The sequence below is a fragment of the Oncorhynchus clarkii genome, chromosome 2 (genome assembly GCF_045791955.1).
Source record: "Oncorhynchus clarkii lewisi isolate Uvic-CL-2024 chromosome 2, UVic_Ocla_1.0, whole genome shotgun sequence".
Lineage (NCBI taxonomy): Eukaryota > Metazoa > Chordata > Actinopteri > Salmoniformes > Salmonidae > Oncorhynchus > Oncorhynchus clarkii.
In genome coordinates this window covers 92,901,081-92,917,354 of record NC_092148.1, presented here as the reverse complement: position 1 = coordinate 92,917,354, position 16,274 = coordinate 92,901,081, and the positions used below count along the sequence as shown (strand labels likewise).

Genomic DNA, 16,274 nt, shown 5'->3' with positions numbered 1-16,274 from the left:
AGTCTAAGGTAGGTGTAACGGATGTGAAACGGCTAGCTTAGTTAGCGTGGGCGCTAAACAGTGTTTCAATCAGTGACGTCACTTGCTCTGAGACCTTGAAGTAGTAGTTCCCGCGGCTTTTGTGGAGCGATGGGTAACGATGCTTCGAGGGTGACTGTTGATGTGTGCAGAGGGTCCCTGGTTCGCGCCCGGGTATGGGCGAGGGAACGGTTTAAACTTATACTGTTACATAGGCACGGTGGTGGAATGTCGAAGACAATAGGATGCACAATACACCGTTTTACTGGCATGTTTCCCATCAGACTTCACTGTGAACAGACAAGTGAATAGAAGCCCTTAGAAATACAGAATTCTTGATAATAACAATTATAAATATTGTCATTATCAGTAAGATAAAACAAGCAAGAGAAAAACATTTAATTATAAATTAAATTAATGCAACATTATTACATTTGTTTTCTCAATGCACAGCATATCTCACAACCTTGCTATAAAATACATCAATACAGATAACAATCCATAAAAATATATTTTTTTAATTCATTAACTGGGTGTTTACTTGAACTTATGATGACCTCACAGTCACGACGAAGATGAACCAAAACACAAATTTAAGACTCACTCTAATCTTCACTTACTCCATTCCCTCCCTTTATATCACTTCTGAAAAGTAAGAGGGAGGAGTGCTGTCTCCTCTGAGCCATTTCTGATGAAAGAACGGACTGTCAAATCCACTGTTGGCTCAGCTTCAGCTCAGAGAACAGACTCTTAGAACACAGCCTGTTCTGGAACTGGTTCTGATTCGTCCGGTCCCAATCAGAGCCAGGGACAGACTAGGCTCGCTGTGACTGGCTCTTCTACTTCTACTTCTACTACTGCTACTACCGCTACTACCGCTACTACCGCTACTACTCCTACCACTACCGCTACTACTCCTACCACTACCGCTGCTACTCCTACTGCTACTACTACTACTACTACTACTACTACTACTACTACTACTACTACTACTACTACTACTACTACTACTACTACTACTACTACTACTAGTCTTAACTGACTTGCATAGTTAAATAAAAAGGATACCTTTATAAAAAAAATAAAACAAATACTGGGGACTGACTGAGTCAAAGCTTTGGTCTGAGGCGGGACACGGGAAATTCAAGGCCTCGGCGGCGTGGGACGGAATATTGACGTTGACGATCTCTTTATAAACTGTCATGTCTGAGTTGGCTACCTTAAAATCGCCCAGGTCATCGGTCGAAGAAGGTCCACGCAGAGGGAACGGTTTCACTTTCTATTTTTCTGTCTGGGTAAGAGTTAACTGCGAGGATGTGGCGGCCATCTTGGGACTCATTACTGGACGTACTCCAATCGCGCAATCCTCCTCCGTCTCTAACGGGAAACTCCTGAACCAGGGAGGTTTTAGTGTTACTACGGTGACACGGGAAGTTGTCATCGTCTGATCTCTCAGACTCCGCCACCTGCAGGTACAGCTCCCTGCTGGTCTGGGTCCTTAGAGTAACGTTAGTAAATTCACCATGGTAACAGTCAAGGAAGGTTTGACCAATCTGATGAGAGGGTTTGTGAGGAGGAAGTGAGAGGAAGAGTCCTGAAGATATATGGGGTTTCCCTGCCGTGTCTGCAGGGGCTCCTTTCTCTTTGCCATTGGTCAGGGGTTCCTGGTGGGTGGGTTTACTCATGGGCCTAGTAGTCCTGGTGGTCTTGACTGCAGCTGAGGAGGTTTTGGAGTCACGGTCAGAGTTCATCTTGGTCTTCAGGGTTCTCCCCTTACCACGACCGGACCTGGTGGTCTCAGGGAGGTGGCTAGCTGGACATTGGGTTTTAATAAAGATCGAGCCTGAAGCATTTCCTGGATGGCTGTCAGTAGCTGCCTCGGTCTTTAACGACGAGCCTGTTGATACCAGAGATCATTTTGAACAATCAAATTCATTTCAATTTTATATCCCAGAGTACTTTACAGTAAGTCGACCTTAGTCCCCAAAGATCAAGCAGAGACACAGGCGGTTCTGGTTCTGATTCTTCCGGTCCCAATCATGGAAAAACTTCCTAGAAGGACGATTCCATTTGGTGACCCTTACATTGTACTAAATCAAGACGTCTTACCCGGTAAGCTGTGGCTCTTTCCCCTCGTCCTCTTGGTAGGGGTCTCCAACTCTTTGGCCATGGCTGCCAGCTTACTTGCAACGTTAATGATTTTCTTCTCAGCCCTGAAGGGTAGGGAAGTAAAAGGGAGGATACACTTGGCTTTACTATAACCCTCAATGCCAAATCCACTCCTACCCCCTGGGCACTAGTAGAGATCTGAGAGGATTGGGCAGGTGTATGCAATATTGGCTAAACGCCACATAGCCTATCAGACGTCCAAGGTGGAGCTGCTGTTATTACCTTAACCAAATCCTCTCGGATCTCCACACGTGTCTATGGGATATAGGTTGTTTCTGGACAGGGCCTTAGTGTAAGAGCATACCCTGTGGCCTGCCTCCCGTCCTCTTCAACTTCCTGTAGACAGGTGAGATAGTAGCGTCGCATCTTCCTGGCTGTGTCCTGCCTCTCTCTCAACACCTCGACACGGATCATCTCCGCTGCTCGCTCTTTACTCTGCTGAAGGTACCGTAGCATGTCACCTGGACAACCAAACACCGTGGTACATGATATACCTGGACAACCAAACACTGTGGTACATGAGATGCCTGGAGCATGTCACCTGGACAACCAAACACAGTGGTACATGAGATGCCTGGAGCATGTCACCTGGACAACCAAACACCGTGGTACATGAGATGCCTGGAGCATGTCACCTGGACAACCAAACACCGTGGTACATGAGATGCCTGGAGCATGTCACCTGGACAACCAAACACAGTGGTACATGAGATTCCTGGAGAATATCCAAAACACAGTTCACACCCAACTAGGGTGGATTTGTCAAAGCCTTTGTAGCTAAAGTAGTAGATTATTTCACTCACCTCTGATTTTTTCAACAGCCTTCATGTACTGCTCCTTCATCTGTTCAAGGCCAGCGTGGAAACGCTGCTCCATGTACTGCTCCTTCATCTGTTCCAGGCCAGCGTGGAAACGCTGCTCCATATCTGATCGTCTTTGGTGAACATTCATTTTAGAAACGTAACCGACAAGTAAGTCCATTTCAAAAGCTAAGACGATTCATTACCAACAACGGCTGAGAATCACACTTTCTTTCCTTGCTTTGTCTAAGAACACTATCATGAATCTAATAAAGAGGGGGAGGGGGGGGGGGGGGGGGGGGTCAGAATGCAGTATTTATTTAGTGTCAATAGCACAAACATTTGCTAGCAAGTTTCTCACGTTGATTTTATGTAGAGGAGAGGCAGGTCTGCCCAGACAAGTCCAGAGTGGTCGACTAGTATTAGGGGTAGATAAGGACTTTTACAGGAGCAACATCAACACGATCTGATTTTAGCTGGCTATCGCCCATTATTGAACGCCCGTCTAACATGACGTGATAACGTATTGATAGCCTATACAAAACACAGCTGAATATAAAATGGACAGTATCACTTTTTTTGGAGCCTAAAATGAAGAAAATTGGCACAAAACTTTAGGAGTAGACTCCCTACGGCAGTTGAGAGGTGACAAATTTGCACCGAACAGCTAGCACAACGATTTCAGCTAATAGGGAGAAGTATCTAACAAAATAAGTAAATTATGGCATTCAAGGATCATAAACTATTTACTTATAAAATACATGTGGGTCAATTTAATGGGAAAATCTAACTTGCTCAACTTTTAAATTTGGTAACTTGTGACTATACATCTGACTAGAATTACATCCAATATTAGTGCCGAGCGATTCGTGCTTGGTCTCTTCGTTTTCGGTTATTATTTTAAAAATGATCACGATTTTGGTTTTCATTATTTGGGTTGAATGCTGCAACACAGAATAAAACAATTAATACAAGTCCCGTGATGGTTAGTGACTGTCCATTACTGCTGATCACTTACTAACCATCATTTATTCACATTAAAATTGACTTTAATAAAATATTACATTTTGTTTTATTTGGGGACTTTATTACTTCCTATAGAGCTGCTGCATATGCTGTCTGACATCACTATTTTGTAGTTCTTCAAAGTCAATAAAGTTGCCGAATACCAACTATCAATCACGTAGATGATGTATTTTCAGGTAGAGATACCTCACGAAGCAACCGCTGCTCTCTATATCCCCTCTCTATCGCTCATTCTTCTCGCCTCTTCTGTAGCAGGCATAAAAGAAACACAGACTGGACAAGTAAATGCGCAATGGCTTATGGTCACTGTAGTTTATTACCACGTTTTATGCGCTACAACATAACTGGGGTGCTGAAAAATCAGGAATAAAATAGTAATAATTTTTTAAAAATAATGACACAAAAGTAGTGCACTAGGCCTTTACAATGCCTTAATTAGCGGACCGATATAGCCGTCTGTAGTGCGGGCGCTTAATTATGTAGAATATATATATGCCTGTTGGAAACTACAACATCGTACAGTTCAGGCTGGATCTGAAGTATCTCTAGAGGAAGTGTGCGGTGTGTGCATTAAGCTCACAGAAGAACAAATATATATATATATATATATATACACACACGAAATGAAATTCAAATAATTGAACTGATGTCAGTCAATTAGTGTTTAAAAAAAACGGAAAAATAACCGTAAATTCGGTTAAAATCGCTCAGCACTATCCAATATGGACGAGTCAAAAGTCATGTTTTCGTACCCAGACGATTCTTTGGCTGCACATCTTTTCATTTCCTCCAGTTCCTGCAGGTTCTCCTTCCATAGTGCCACCTCGTGATCATCTACAAAAAGAGGGAGGGGACAAGGGAGGGGACCGATTTATTATGATTTGAATTTGATTTGGGTAAAAAAAAAAAAAAAAAACATCCAGTAAGATCAATCCCACAACCACCCTCTTCTCTCTTGTGATCAGTGGAGCCCGATAGAAGAACATGTTTCACTTTTTTATTTTTTATTTATTTATTATTATTATTTTCGTGGTTTCAAATTGGAAATTAGTCTTGTCTAGTCGCTGCAACTTCCGTACGGACTCGGGAGAGGCGAAGGTCGAGAGCCGTGCGTCCTCCGAAACACAACCCAACCAAGCCGCACTGCTTCTTGACACAATGCCCGCTTAACGCGGAAACCAGCCACACCAATGTGTAGGAGGAGGAAACACCGTACACCTGGCGACCGTGTCAGCGTGCACTGCGCACGGCCCGCCACAGGAGTCGCTAGAGCGCGATGGGACAAGGACATCCCTGCCGGCCAAACCCTCGCCTAACCCGGACGACGCTGGGCCAATTGTACGCCACCCCATGGGGTCTCGCGGTCGCGGCCGGCTGCGACAGAGCCTGGACTCAAACCCAGGATTCTCTAGTGGCACAGCTAGCACCGCGATACAGTGCCTTAAACCACTGGGCCACTCTAGAGGTGTGTTTCTGCCATTGTATCTATTCTACTAATTGCAGGGATCACTCTCTATGCACTCACTGTACTCTGTATTTCTTTGGATAACAGTGTCTGCTAAGTGGCATATTATTCTATACACAGAAGACTTGAGAAGAAACACACTATGAATCTGGTTGAGTTCTTTCTCCTGGCGCTCCCGACGTTCCTTCAGTACCCGGCCAAGCCCTTCCGCACTGATCTGGAGAACAACATGGGCAATAAAACACACTGTTAGTCAGGTCAACACACACTGTTAGTAAGCTCAACACAGCCCTCAAAACACACTGTTAGTCGGGTCAAGACAGCCCTCAAAACACACTGTTAGTCAGGTCAACACAGCCCTCAAAACACACTGTTAGTCAGGTCAACACAGCCCTCAAAACACACTGTTAGTCAGGTCAACACAGCCCTCAAAACACACTGTGAGTCAGGTCAACACAGCCCTCAAAACACACTGTGAGTCAGGTCAACACAGCCCTCAAAACACACTGTTAGTCAGGTCAACACAGCCCTCAAAACACACTGTGAGTCAGGTCAACACAGCCCTCAAAACACACTGTTAGTCAGGTCAACACAGCCTTCGAGATATAACTACAATTGTTTTACGCAACACAGTGGTACACCTGCTACCATGCCTAGGCACAGTAAACAATACATGCAGTAAAGAGGTCAATGGAACTCGACCAAATCGCCATGGAAACGCATGGAGGAAAGATGCCCACTCTCCACATTCCCTCCCAGCAAAATTAGCTTACATTTCACAAGAGTATAATTGCTTGCATAGATGTCAACCCTACAGTGTGTGAATGTTTTTAAAATAGTATAAACTGCCTTAATTTTTGCTGGACCCCAGGAAGAGTAGCTGCTGCCTTGGCAGGAACTAATGGGGATCCATAATAAATCCCAGGAAGAGTAGCTGCTGCCTTGGGGATCCATAATAAACCCCAGGAAGAGTAGCTGCTGCCTTGACAGGAACTAATGGGGATCCATAATAAACCCCAGGAAGAGTAGCTGCTGCCTTGGCAGGAACTAATGGGGATCCATAATAAATCCCAGGAACAGTAGCTGCTGCCTTGGCAGGAACTAATGGGGATCCATAATAAACCCCAGGAAGAGTAGCTGCTGCCTTGGCAGGAACTAACAGGGATCCATAATAAACCCCAGGAAGAGTAGCTGCTGCCTTGGCAGGAACTAATGGGGATCCATAATAAATCCCAGGAAGAGTAGCTGCTGCCTTGGGGATCCATAATAAACCCCAGGAAGAGTAGCTGCTGCCTTGACAGGAACTAATGGGGATCCATAATAAACCCCAGGAAGAGTAGCTGCTGCCTTGGCAGGAACTAATGGGGATCCATAATAAATCCCAGGAACAGTAGCTGCTGCCTTGGCAGGAACTAATGGGGATCCATAATAAACCCCAGGAAGAGTAGCTGCTGCCTTGGCAGGAACTAACAGGGATCCATAATAAACCCCAGGAAGAGTAGCAGCTGCCTTGGCAGGAACTAACAGGGATCCATAATAAACCCCAGGAAGAGTAGCTGCTGCCTTGGCAGGAACTAATGGGGATCCATAATAAACCCCAGGAAGAGTAGCAGCTGCCTTGGCAGGAACTAACAGGGATCCATAATAAATCCCAGGAACAGTAGCTGCTGCCTTGGCAGGAACTAATGGGGATCCATAATAAACCCCAGGAAGAGTAGCTGCTGCCTTGGCAGGAACTAACAGGGATCCATAATAAACCCCAGGAAGAGTAGCAGCTGCCTTGGCAGGAACTAACAGGGATCCATAATAAACCCCAGGAAGAGTAGCTGCTGCCCTGGCAGGAACTAATGGGGGTCCATAATAAACCCCAGGAAGAGTAGCTGCTGCCTTGGCAGGAACTAATGGGGATCCATAATAAACCCCAGGAAGAGTAGCTGCTGCCCTGGCAGGAACTAACGGAACTAACTAACTAACAAAACACACTGTTAGTCAGGTCAACACAGCCCTCAAAACACACTGTTAGTCAGGTCAACACAGCCCTCAAAACACACTGTTAGTCAGGTCAACACAGCCTTCAAAACACACTGTTAGTCAGGTCAAGACAGCTCTCAAAACACACTGTTAGTCAGGTCAAGACAGCCCTCAAAACACACTGTTAGTCAGGTCAACACAGCTCTCAAAACACACTGTTAGTCAGGTCAAGACAGCCCTCAAAACACACTGTGAGTCAGGTCAACACAGCCCTCAAAACACACTGTTAGTCAGGTCAACACAGCCCTCAAAACACACTGTGAGTCAGGTCAACACAGCCCTCAAAACACACTGTGAGTCAGGTCAACACAGCCCTCAAAACACACTGTTAGTCAGGTCAACACAGCCCTCAAAACACACTGTGAGTCAGGTCAACACAGCCTTCGAGATATAACTACAATTGTTTTACGCAACACAGTGGTACACCTGCTACCATACCTAGGCACAGTAAACAATACATGCAGTAAAGAGGTCAATGGAACTCGACCAAATCGCTGAAATCGCCATGGAAACGCATGGAGGAAAGATGCCCACTCTCCACATTCCCCCCCAGCAAAATTAGCTTACATTTCACAAGAGTATAATTGCTTGCATAGATGTCAACCCTACAGTGTGTGAATGTTTTTAAAATAGTATAAACTGCCTTAATTTTTGCTGGACCCCAGGAAGAGTAGCTGCTGCCTTGGCAGGAACTAATGGGGATCCATAATAAATCCCAGGAAGAGTAGCTGCTGCCTTGGGGATCCATAATAAACCCCAGGAAGAGTAGCTGCTGCCTTGACAGGAACTAATGGGGATCCATAATAAACCCCAGGAAGAGTAGCTGCTGCCTTGGCAGGAACTAATGGGGATCCATAATAAATCCCAGGAACAGTAGCAGCTGCCTTGGCAGGAACTAACAGGGATCCATAATAAACCCCAGGAAAAGTAGCTGCTGCCCTGGCAGGAACTAACGGGGATCCATAATAAACCCCAGGAAGAGTAGCTGCTGCCTTGGCAGGAACTAATGGGGATCCATAATAAACCCCAGGAAGAGTAGCTGCTGCCTTGGCAGGAACTAATGGGGATCCATAATAAACCCCAGGAAGAGTAGCTGCTGCCTTGGCAGGAACTAATGGGGATCCATAATAAACCCCAGGAAGAGTAGCTGCTGCCTTGGCAGGAACTAATGGGGATCCATAATAAACCCCAGGAAGAGTATCTGCTGCCTTGGCAGGAACTAATGGGGATCCATAATAAACCCCAGGAAGAGTAGCTGCTGCCTTGGCAGGAACTAATGGGGATCCATAATAAAGCCCAGGAAGAGTAGCTGCTGCCCTGGCAGGAACTAATGGGGATCCATAATAAACCCCAGGAAGAGTAGCTGCTGCCCTGGCAGGAACTAATGGGGATCCATAATAAACCCCAGGAAGAGTAGCTGCTGCCTTGGCAGGAACTAACGGGGATCCATAATAAACCCCAGGAAGAGTAGCTGCTGCCTTGGCAGGAACTAACAGGGATCCATAATAAACCCCAGGAAGAGTAGCTGCTGCCTTGGCAGGAACTAACGGGGATCCATAATAAACCCCAGGAAGAGTAGCTGCTGCCTTGGCAGGAACTAACGGGGATCCATAATAAACCCCAGGAAGAGTAGCTGCTGCCTTGGCAGGAACTAACGGGGATCCATAATAAACCCCAGGAAGAGTAGCTGCTGCCTTGGCAGGAACTAATGGGGATCCATAATAAACCCCAGGAAGAGTAGCTGCTGCCTTGGCAGGAACTAATGGGGATCCATAATAAACCCCAGGAAGAGTAGCTGCTGCCTTGGCAGGAACTAATGGGGATCCATAATAAACCCCAGGAAGAGTAGCTGCTGCCTTGGCAGGAACTAATGGGGATCCATAATAAACCCCAGGAAGAGTAGCTGCTGCCTTGGCAGGAACTAATGGGGATCCATAATAAACCCCAGGAAGAGTAGCTGCTGCCTTGGCAGGAACTAATGGGGATCCATAATAAACCCCAGGAAGAGTAGCTGCTGCCTTGGCAGGAACTAATGGGGATCCATAATAAACCCCAGGAAGAGTAGCTGCTGCCTTGGCAGGAACTAATGGGGATCCATAATAAACCCCAGGAAGAGTAGCTGCTGCCTTGGCAGGAACTAATGGAGATCCATAATAAACCCCAGGAAGAGTAGCTGCTGCCTTGGCAGGAACTAATGGGGATCCATAATAAACCCCAGGAAGAGTAGCTGCTGCCTTGGCAGGAACTAATGGGGATCCATAATAAACCCCAGGAAGAGTAGCTGCTGCCTTGGCAGGAACTAATGGGGATCCATAATAAACCCCAGGAAGAGTAGCTGCTGCCTTGGCAGGAACTAATGGGGATCCATAATAAACCCCAGGAAGAGTAGCTGCTGCCTTGGCAGGAACTAATGGGGATCCATAATAAACCCCAGGAAGAGTAGCTGCTGCCTTGGCAGGAACTAATGGGGATCCATAATAAACCCCAGGAAGAGTAGCTGCTGCCTTGGCAGGAACTAATGGGGATCCATAATAAACCCCAGGAAGAGTAGCTGCTGCCCTGGCAGGAACTAACGGGGATCCATAATAAACCCCAGGAAGAGTAGCTGCTGCCTTGGCAGGAACTAATGGGGATCCATAATAAACCCCAGGAAGAGTAGCTGCTGCCCTGGCAGGAACTAACAGGGATCCATAATAAACCCCAGGACATGTTCATGTCACCAATCAACTGCATTAGAGTTCAAAGAGACTGAATGTCACCCCCGATTTCTCTATGCTAGCTATGCTATCAGCTTATACAATGGCAGTTAGCATTTAGCAGTCACTTCTTCTAAACGTTAAAAAGGGGACTACTTCTAAATGTTACGCAGCGAGATCAGTTAAATATATACAAATCAGACTTTAGTCAACCGATTTTGGGGCCTGATTTGATGTATTCTATCATGACGGATTTGATAAATATCCACTTAGATAGATAAGATTTGTTGGAGGTTGTGTTCCAGTCTGGAGTCCTCCTATCCCCCACGGTCTGCATTCAATTGACCTCTTTACCACATCTAGTGAGAGCAGAGAGAGAGAGAGGAGAGCAGAGAGAGAGAGAGGAGATCAGAGAGAGGAGCGTAGAGAGAGAAAGACAGACACCCACCTTTTTCCACTCGTTCTTGGCCTGGGCTACAGCTTTAGAGATGAGGTATTTACACGTAGACATGAGGAGTTCTTTAATGCTTCCACTGGTCCTCCATCTCCCTTCCACCTCTCCTCCATTCTCCTTCTCTTTGTGGGCTCCTCCTTTGAGGAGCATAGTCTGCACCTCCTTCAGCCCAGCCTGAAGCTCCTGGAGCATCTCCTCTCTGGCCTGCCTATGCTCCTGGCCCCTGCTCTCCTCCTGTCTCCTCCAGTCCTCCTCTTGGTCCCTCAGAGCCTGCTGCAGCTCAGCCTCCTTCTGAAGGAGGAGCTCGACCTCCCCCTGCGCCTCATCCCGGGCCCGTTTCAGCTGCTCCTCCTGGAAGGCCTGCAGTGAGGAGATCTCCTGCTGTTTATCTCTGTTCCAGGAGGCTCTGGCTGCAGCCATCTCTGCTTTCAGCAGGGCAGCCTTTTCCTCCCTCTCACGGTCTAGCTGGCTCTGCAGATGGGCCACCTGGCTCTGCAGATGGGCCACCTGGCTCTGCAGATGGGCCACCTCCTCCACCTCGGTCTTCAGATCCTTCTCCTCCAGCTGGCTGCAGCGATGCATCTCCTCAACCCTCTGGACTTGTCCTGAACTCCTAGGCCTCTCCTCCTGCCGCCTCTCCTCTGCTACAGTCAGGACTAGGGACATCGACCCAAATCAGAGAGGAGGGAGAGAAACTAGAACTACAAGATGCTTTGGAGTGAAGCAGAAGAAGTGCTAGGTTTTGTTACTATCAGACTACTGGGATGAAGTTAGTTAAAAAGGACAATTTCACCGCTAATCTTTCAACTCATTCTCTGTTTGGATGTTAAGTACTGTACAACTTAGCGACAAAGAGAGATGTATTTTATCCAGGGATGATGTTAAGTACTGTACAACTTAGCGACAAAGAGAGATGTATTTTATCCAGGGATGATGTTAAGTACTGTACAACTTAGCGACAAAGAGAGATGTATTTTATCCAGGGATGATGTTAAATACCGTACAACTTAGCGAAAAAGATGAATAGTATCCCCAATATGAGCAAAAATCACAAACTGATGATTCAGACAAGAAACACAGTGAAACAGTGACAGTCAGTTGTACCTGTTGTTGAACGTGTTTCTCCTGCACCTTCTCCCACTTCTCTCGTTCTCTCTGGAGCGCTGCCTTGTACCCCGGCAGGGAGGGGACGTCCTGGAGCCATCGGCTATAGACTCGGCTTGCTGCTCCTTCAACCTGTACCACACATTTTGACATTTGGATGAATAGGCATGTAATTCAGCCGATATGGCTTGTGAATCTGTTTTTAAATATGTGATTTTGCCTGTATGTATGTATGTATGTATGTATGTTTCTGCTAAATTAATTGCCTCATTTGAACATTAAAAGTTTCCAGAATCTGAGACAATCAGTTGTATCACTGAGGGCCAATGTTACAGAGTGGGTCCCCGCTGCCCCAGTATCAGAGAGTGGGTCCCCGCTACCCCAGTATCAGAGAGTGGGTCCCTGCTGCCCCAGTATCAGAGAGTGGGTCCTGTAAGGAAGTGCTATTTCTTATGCAGGTGACCAGCCTACTGCTATTACATTGCTATAACTGAGACAACGTATTTTCACAGTAAAACATGTTAGGTCCCATACAGGATAGCTCCCACACCCACACACACAGCACACACACATTACACACACTAACTGCCGAGGACACACAGATAAGACATACACCCACACATTGGGAGGAAGAGACAGCCTTGACTTGCAGAAACCAGCGCACACACCAAATCTCCTTTTTCAGCCGAACATTGTGTGACTGAGGACAGCGCACACACCTAATCTCCTTCTTAGCTGAACATTGTGTGACAAGGAACGGCACGACAAGACTCAGAGGGATGACGGACGGCCCAACAGGGCCAATCCAAGAAGACTACACCTCAGCCTGAACCAACCCGAAGACCTGATCTTCTAGAATCAACCTACTTTCTGTTCTGTATATGAGACATGTGCACTCTGTTATCTGGGCTTCTTTTCTGCTGGTTCCTTAAGAACCGAATGAAATGGGCCCGTATACGTTGTAGCAGATATCTTTACTCATAATTAAACTGTCACTTGTCATACAATAGACCACCTTGTCTGAATCGATCCTTGACCGGCTCACCCTCCTACATATCCCATTATCAACAGAAACTTGGTAGCAGAGGATGGTTTACTAACGACCCAGTCCAGAGTGGTTGATGTGGGTGTGAGGGGGCGAGTTGGTGAAAGGACGGTTCCCGGAGGACAGGTGAAAACCATTCGGGGGTGGACAACAATTCTGCTCAACTCGGGAAACTGATCTCTGGTCGACCACAAAATAAGGTAAGCAAAACCTGTTTTATCAAACTTTGCATATTGTCGAATAGTCATACCAAATTACGATCAGTAGTACCGAGTGTGGGTAAGAATTTTTGTGTAAATTTGACATAAATAATGGACTTGAAATTGACAGTGAAGTAAACATATGTGGTAATTAGAATATTCCGATAGTCCGGCTTGAGAACGGTCCGGTGGCAGACACCGGTAAGGGATAAGTAGAAGTAGACCTAAATTAACTTACAACGTAGAATATTCTGATAGTCCGGCTTGCGAACGGTCCGGTGGCAGACACCGGTAAGGGATAAAATAGTCAATATAGAGTGCTACTGATAGTCCGGCTAGTGACCGGTCCGGCTTGAGTCCGGTAAGGTGATCTATAATTGAACATAGACGTGACCAGAGTTGCTACCGATTGTCCGGCTGGTGACCGGTCGGGCGTCTGAAAAAGGACGTGACCAGAGTTGCTACCGATAGTCCGGTTAGTGACCGGTCGGGCATCTGCAAAAGTAGTATATAGAAACTCCAATTAGGCGTAGTGATAACCAATAGCCAGGCTGTGTCCGGTGAGGTTAAAATCCAATAGCCGGCTGTGTCCGGTGAGGTGTCTACAATAGATTAATGTATGTTGGACTGAAAAGTCCGCTTTGTGTTGTGGCCAGAATTAATGTGATAAATGTACTAATGTGTGATGTCATAGAATAAGATGTTCTAATTGATCAATTTTGTTTAAGACTATGTCCATGTAAGAATATTTGTGTGTTGACTATAGACTAAATGTAAACGGCGTTTCACAAGTCCCTGATATCATTACCAATATTTAAAATTATTGTGGAAAAAGTATTTCCTAAATTACAAAAAAAATATATATATATATATATATATATATATATATATATATCCAAATTGTTAAAACATTAATGTTGAAGATCATTTCCTGAATTGGGGGCTCGTGTTTAATCATTAAAACATTATTGCCGAAAATTCTGGATATATGACGGAGAGGCTCTGAGTTAAGACAGAGTACGAGTAATAGTGTCTCCTAAGAATACATCACTGGCACGAGCCAGTGACGGGCTAAGTATATCCAGAGAGTGTACAAAATATTTCCAAAAAACACGTAAATATTATTAAACTAAAATGGCGACTCCGCAACCTCCAAAATTAAAATTCAATGATTTTCTAGATCAACGTATGCAAGATAGGTCAGGAGGAAAGGAACAGTGGAAGTCAATAAAGAAGGTTTGGGAAGGGTTGAAGTTGAAGTGGACACAGGCAGGTTATTTAGTAGGGGGAACGCCAAATAGGGTCCAGCTTAGCACAATGGAAGGCGAGTTGCGTGAAGCATTACAGGAAGCTAAAGACAGGGAGATAGAACAGAACAAATTGCATGTATTCAAGAAGGAAGGGACTAAACAGAGAGAGAAAGCAGAAGCTGAATTGAAGATAGGCACTTGGGGAGACCCGTAGAGCACAACTGAATAAGAAACCAGAATTGATGGGGGTGGTTACTCCCACAGAGGGGGAAGATGAGCTGACGGACCTCCCTCAGGAGATGTCGCCAAATCCCTCTCTGCTGTTTGATGTAAATTACTAAATTTAAACTATTATGATGTGTGAGATTGGAAAATAGTTGAGAAAGTAATATCTCTATTGGCAACTGCAATTTTATTATTGATCGACAATACTTAATGGTGCATTGTGTATGGGATGTACTAGTATGCCTGGCTGGTAGGTGGTAACAGAGAACACTTACTACATGTATGAATGGTGGGTAACGAGTGACCACCAAAGTGCGAATGGAAAGCCATATGATGCGAATGTGATGTACTAGGCAGGGCCAAGTGTGAATGACGGATATTTGAATTGATTACTCGGACTTGAGACCGATTTAGCCTTTGGGAAAGGGTCTCTCTAAGGTCCTAACAAAGCATAGGTGTGTGTGTGAAGTACATCGCGTAGTGAAGTCGGCGCACTGACTACCAAGTTTGAGTGAGGCAGTTTTAGTAAAGGCATAGGTTGTTGACAGTATTGTAATGTACATAAAATATCGTTGAATATAGAAAAGGTGTTGAAAACGCTGAAGTCCACTCTAGAATTGAATGAAGGCAGAGAGGGTAAGGAGTGGAAGAGACGGGGTGAGAAGCTGTACGGAGAATGGACAGAAGGCGGGGCCATTGTGTCTCCCACTGGTCTGCTTGCTGGGGTGCATGAAATACGCTTGATATTCAGTCGGGAACTAATATCGGTATGAATGAGGTCGGGGACCAAGCGAGTGTGGTACATTAGGTATTTCAGTTGGAGCTGGTACCGGTGAGAATGTTGAAAAAGTCGCAGGCTTGCTGATGAGAGTTATATCATAGAATATTGAGGGGGTGTGCATGACTGTTGGAAAAAGTGTTAAACTCTATTAACGTAAAATTCTGTGTGTAGATTTATATTATGAGGTTTGAACTATACTAATATTGTAGAATTACATAATCAACATCTGAACATACTTACGTTAAACATTAATTGAGCCACTGAATAATAGATAAGATATACACTAGGGACGGGGCGAAGGGTGTGTTCGATGTAAAACGGGAGTGATGTTCTAACCAAGTGCTGAGAAATAAGGTAGATTTATTTTGTTCTTTTAATTAATTTACACAAGTACTTCCCGGTTATTGATTTTGGTTTGATTGTTCAGATAACACCACTGAAATTAAACAGGAGGTTAAGGTATACTAACATTAGAATCTGTTTTCATTATGGGGAACAATGAAAGGCCCGCAGAGTGGATTGCAGGCTGATATTATTTTATGTTAAAGGGACAGTGCACGTTTATCACAATTGTGTGAGTTTATTGGCAGGGTATAAAGCATTTTGGGGAGACAATCCTTTAAAGACTGAATGAGTTACATGAAACATTGAGGAAATTTAAAACAAATTATTTGAAGGTATTATTATAATTATTAGGTTTTGTTTGTAGCAAACGTTTTGGGTTTAAGGGGATTTCCATGTTCCCAGAGACAAGATATCTTAAAGGGGTACACTCACATATGAAATATTATACGTTTTTATTTTCTGAGTCTTAATTAAATAGGTGAAATCTTTTGATAGAGGAATGTTGTTTAATATAGTAAGAAACACTTCTTTGAAGGGGTGGTATGACTTATGACCTCCATTGTAACTTTCCTTTGTGGTCTGATCAGCCTCATTGGAAAGCCATTTGGATGGAGAATCTAGGGTAATTTGTAATACTGATATTAAGGTAATTTAATACAAAAGGG

The 16,274-nt window shown here is 45.0% G+C and overlaps 1 pseudogene; it reads right to left on the bottom strand.

Moving 5' to 3' along the window:
* Nucleotides 1-225: 225 nt before the first annotated feature.
* The window catches only part of LOC139378542 (centrosomal protein of 152 kDa-like), a 28,151-nt pseudogene continuing 12,102 nt past the window's right edge, over nucleotides 226-16,274 (bottom strand).